The sequence below is a fragment of the Carya illinoinensis genome, chromosome 5, assembly GCF_018687715.1.
Source record: "Carya illinoinensis cultivar Pawnee chromosome 5, C.illinoinensisPawnee_v1, whole genome shotgun sequence".
Taxonomy (NCBI): domain Eukaryota; kingdom Viridiplantae; phylum Streptophyta; class Magnoliopsida; order Fagales; family Juglandaceae; genus Carya; species Carya illinoinensis.
This window is the reverse complement of record NC_056756.1, coordinates 31,463,980-31,469,933: the sequence shown is the minus strand read 5'-3', so window position 1 is coordinate 31,469,933 and position 5,954 is coordinate 31,463,980.

Here is a 5,954-nt window from a genome sequence, read left to right as displayed (position 1 = left end):
TGCATGTGTCTAGTATAAGGAATTATGAATAAGAGGGTCAGGAGAATTGTTGTCACTCTACAAGGCAGCAGCTTCTGAGTGAATTCAAGTACACTTTTGTCTGCACCTCGTTGGACTTGAATCGGATTTCTGTGTTGCAATTTCTGGATAAGATGCTCAGTCTTTTAAGATATAGTTGATTTGCAAATCAGAATCTTGAATAGGATGAGTTAGTGCCAAATAAACAAGCTTTTAATCTCCTATTACGATGTAATTTCCTGCCTACGGACAGTTGCTTCTTTAATGGCCAATAATGCATCCTGTGCTTCTCCAATGAGGTGATGTGGCTGGCATGCTTTTTACCCAAGATTGTATTAAATCTCCATGATTATTTGAATACTCATCATCTTAATTTTCATCATCTTCGTATCATCTTATGATGTAACATTAGATGATTGGAGATTACGTATCATCTTATGATATAATATTAGATGATTGGAGATTATATATTATATTTCACTTGTGATAGAGATTGGAGATTATATATTATATTTCACTTGTGAATCTATCATCTAATGCCACATTATGAAATGATATCATGGAATGATGAGAGAATGAGAAAATGGATGATAAATAGATTTTTATTTATTTTTTATTTTATTTTTTTATTTTTTCCGTTAAGCCTATTACCCATGAAATTAGGGTGTATAAATAAAATTGCATCTATTCAGATAAAGATGACGCTTTTAATCTAGCTTATAACCGCCACCAAATTTCATTAAGAGATTGTCTAAAGAGGAGAACATGATTTTCGGCGCTGCTGATAAGGTGGTTCTTGACGCTTGGGATAGGAGTTTGGCTTGTCATTCTGGTAACTTTAGGCTTACACAATCTGAGTAATAGGGTTTGCAATTTTAAAAAAGATCCATAAAGCTTTCACAAACCTATTATGAAGGTTGTGGGATTTAACCAATTAAATTAAATAGGTCGAGTTATGGTTGGCTTATGTCATTTACAGTCAATTTAACATAATCTAAAGTCAATTTGTGACATTTATAGTCAATTTAACAAAACCCACGCGCCTCCCTCTCCTGTAGCCCAATCTGCCACACGTGCTGGCCCAAAAGATTCCCCACCCTTGATCTTCCAAGTCTAACCATCATGGCTGCACAATAGCCGGCGCCCAAGTCCCACACACTGGTGCAAATTCCTTTGTCTTTCGAGGTTTGCCTAATTTGTAATCAGTCCATGTTTTCCTTTTTCCTAATTTGAACTCTTTCCATTCGTTTATCACCAACCACTTCCATAATCCCTTGGCTGTCTGTCTCCTTTCGCCACAACCTATAAGACCCACCTTTTTCACTTCAACCCCAGCACAAGAACCGCTTGTATTCTTTTGAGAGAATATGGAGTTTTGCAAAGACATAATACAATGGAGCTTGGATTTTTGACCTAGCATTTTAATATAAGAGTTTTCCTCTTTCTCCAAAGGATCGTGACGATGAGTAAAAGTGGATCTCCTCAAAAATCATTCCAAACTAATTAAGTGTAGGTTCACAACTACCATGGCCTTCAGCCATGCATTTATAATTTACTTGTCAAATTGTACAAAAACTGCTACTTTGTAGTGATCTCCTTTGGCATGAAGGGTAGGGTGCATTTTTTTTTGTTCTTGGTGCCCTTTTCATTTTTCTTTTGTTCTTACTAGAAGTAAATAAGTGTTTGTTGGGTCTCCCATCATTCATGTATCATGGAGGCGTTCACCTGGGTACACGTTTAGGTACTTAGGAGTCAAATACAATCTGAGTACCCACCCAAGTAATGACTTAGGCCGGTACTCAACCATATTCGGATTTTTGAAATCTGGGTAACTAGATTAATTTGCAAAAAAAAAAAAAAACATTTTTAAAGCCTGTATTTTATTAAGGTTATTTCAAGAAAAATATAATATTGAAAATATAATAAAAGGAATGAATATATCTCAAAACATTGAACATTGGCCATAAGAATAAAATATATCAAAATGGAAAATTAAATTTTATGTCAAAAATAACTAAAACTAGAAACAATTACTTACTTTTTCCACTAAGTCCATGTAAAAGAATAAAAAATAAAAGAAGGAAAAGAGAGGAAATTCAATATTCATAATGTAAAATGCATGCCAATGTAAATTTATGTTTTCTAAGCTGAGCTTTGAATGATATGAATTTAAGCTTTTCATAACCGATCATTTCTTAAATTTTCAACATAAGATCGTTGTGCATAATAGAATCAGAGAATTTCCATAGGCAAAAACTCTGCCTGTAAGGACCAGTACCCAAACAGACCCAATATTACTTTACAATAAATTATAATAAACAAAAAATTAAATAGTGTTATAAACTTATTTGTATGACCATTTATCATTAATTAAGACTAATATTTAGCCATTAATTAAGACCATTGAACCATCAATTAAGACTTATCTTAAGCCATCAATTAAGACTTAAGATATACATATTTCTTTGTACTCATATATATATGAGTATCATTCACATATGATCAAATTTTACATTGAAAAACAACTCTTTTTCTTGCAATATTATTTCTCTTTTAGTTTCATAACATATTATCAGCACGAGGTTCTGTTGATTCTGAAACTAGTGGTCTTCTACTTCAAGTAAGTTTTTTAATATATTATTTGTAAACCCCAAGGTGAGTATTAAAGATTATATTCTTTATTATTATTTGATAAAATTCTATATTTATTCACATAGTTTACATCTCAGTTATATTTACGGTGAATTAAAATTTTCATAATTTACATTTTAGTTATACCTGTGGTTAATTTTTATTCACATAGTTTATATACAAGTTCTATTTATTTTTTATACTTGTTATGAATTATTGATGATAAGATTCATTTTGGAATAGAAATGAAGTATCCCTGAAGGATCGCCCTAAACCAATAATTTTATTGAGTATCTCATAATAAAATATCTATTGATTCTGTGAGATAGTTTAAAGGAGTAATACGTGTATCAAAACCTCATTATGATTAATGCACATGAAGTTGCATAATTGAAATTGTGTAGAGAAAAGCCACTAAAAAATATCTGTTTGAAATGAATGCCTCAAATGTGCTCCTAAAGTAACAATATCGAGTGCGAAAGTTTACAAGATATTCTAAACTTATATCTTATCTTCTAGTGTTGAGCAAAATAATGAATTTTTGTTAAGAAATCATTACTCATGTCCTACAAGTTTCACATCATTCCCTAAAGTGAATGATATTGGATTGATATCATTCTCAGAAGAGAATGATGCATTTTTTCCAAAGAAACCAAGAGCTTGAACGTGATAATGAATATCTTTATAGTACTTCTATGATTTCGGACCAGAAATTCGTATTAAAAAAATTACCGACTTTCTCTATGAGATGATATTATACAACTATTGAATCAGATATTATGATGCATCAAAAGTGATATGATTCAAAGTATTTGTATGTTTTTCATGATTATCTTGATCATCTAAAATCAATTATTATAAGTCGAATAATTTTCATATGGACATCTATAAAAAAATAGTAGTTTCTTTTACTATAAAGTCTTCCCACCATGAGCAAAAAAAAAAAAAAAAAAAAAAAAATTGCTAGAAGTAAATAAAATAAAATAATTCGAAATTATCTTAATTATCATAGATGAACTGGAAGTTTAGATGATAATTAATTTATAGATGCAATAAGATAAAAGGTCTCATATTCTACCTGCTAAAATTCCAGCGAGAATTGAAGTTCTCGTAGGACAATTAAGAAATTTAGTAGTCTAATGAACATAAGACATGTCTAAAAATATGTGAGACCTATTGATACAAAAGATAAAGCATTCCGAAAGAAAAAAACACAAAGAAAAGAAATTGGTACTCCTGAAGAGGTCGTACCCACAAAACAAACAATAAAATCCATTCAAACTTTTTATACAAACTTCTCTCATAATAAAAACTCCTGAAGAGGTTTTTCATTTCCAAACTTTTTTACTAGTGAGTCAAAAACCGTCGAAAAATACTGACGTAAAAATATTGGCCAAAATTGAAAGAAACAATTCATGAAGAATGAATATCACTAGTAAAATGTGATACATATAGACTTGTAGTCCAAACACCTAAGAGGTGATGCTTGTTGAATATCAGTGGATATTTGTATAAAGGAAATGAAAATGTGATAAATAAATCATGATTCGGTTTCTCGTAGAAATAATATTAATATGCTTTTGAAGTTGATGCAATTATATTAAGATTTTTATTAGCTTGATAGTTACCGAGAGTTTGGGTATGCATGATTAATTGCATATTTATATGGATCACTAGATATGAAATGCATGAAGTATATAGTCCTGAAGTACTTATTCTATCAACTTTCAAAAATCCTTATATGATCTAGAAGAATCTAAATGCATGTGGAATAAGCTATTTTTTATATATTTTCAGTATTTATATTAGCTTTTATTGCAATTTATATAGATGATTTAAATTTCATTGAGGCTCTAGAAGAGTTCATGAAAACTGCACATATTTGAAATATAAATCAGAAACCTTTTCGACTTCAAGTGGGAGATGAATGAAATTATTAGTTCTGAAATATCATCTTTTAAATGTAATTAATATTTCATATTCATATTACGGTTTTGTAACAAATGTGCATTATTAAAGGAGAAATAAAATAGAACACATAGAATATCTAGTAGAAGATAAAAACACAATATGAATATTTGTGCAATATTATTTTATTATCTTGAAACAAAATTATAGAAATTTGAGACTCTTCACCTCATTCTTTAAACTATCTTGCTCTTCAACAATTTGCATAGCATCCTTGTCTAAAGAAGTAGGCAATCGAAAAGAAGAGTAAAGTAAGGATTTTAAATTCCTATTCTCTTACTTTATTGCTCCTATCTTCATGTTAGATTCCAGAAGAAGTTGCTGAAGGATAGAAATTTTCTCGTTAAGTTTGTCAACCTCACAAGTTTTGGATTATAGTCGCTGAGAAAATGCAACAATGGTTGATGAGTATCGGGTACCAAGACTTATAAACTCGTAAATAACATCATTATCTGATTTATTAGTCATATCATTATTGTATTGCATTATAGCACATATGGTAAAAGTAGAAACAACTTGTAAATGCGGTGCAAAATACCTTATATATTGATCACGAGAAGATTGTTAGGCCATTGCATAGTAAGAATACAAACTAATTATAGATGAGATGCGAATGAAGATGAGTTGAATATTTTTGTTATAGAGAAAATTATGAAAGCCATACAAAATTACGCTAAACACAGATATCCTACAGTTATTTACTAGGCCATAAAATTAAAAGTAGCTTGCCCCAACTCTCTTAGAAGTTGGAATTTTTTAGATATCCACAACGAGATTAAATGCAGCTTGTCCTTATTCTCTAAGTATTTGGACTTCTTTAAATATCCGTTGCTGCTGATCCTGAAGATCACAGGCATATTGTTTTAGCACCTTATTATCTTCCTTCAGTTTCTTGTTTTTACGACTCTTCAGAGAGAGCTTCTAACGCAATTAAGATATTTGATTATTGAGTTGGTTGACCTCATTCACTTTAACTAATAACCTCCGAGATATGGTCATAATAGAGGCAAAATATTGAACACTAATAAATATTGATTCTGAAACAACATCAGAATAAATCCTTTCAGAAAAATGAATCTATGCTCCTATCATAAGAGCAACATCCTTAGGTGAGTAAAAGGAAGGACAAAGCATCTCTATTGCTTCACAGCATCTCTCGTGAAACATCTCTCTACAAAAGACAAGAGATGTAGCATCATAGCCCTGCGGTGCCTGACAGTTACAGAAGAGCTGTAAAATCCCACAGTGCTAGTCTGGTCTAAAAAGGTAGCCACCGTTTTTATTAAATGTAGAGGTTGGCGGCTTAATTTTAATGATTTCTCCACTAACTAATTTAC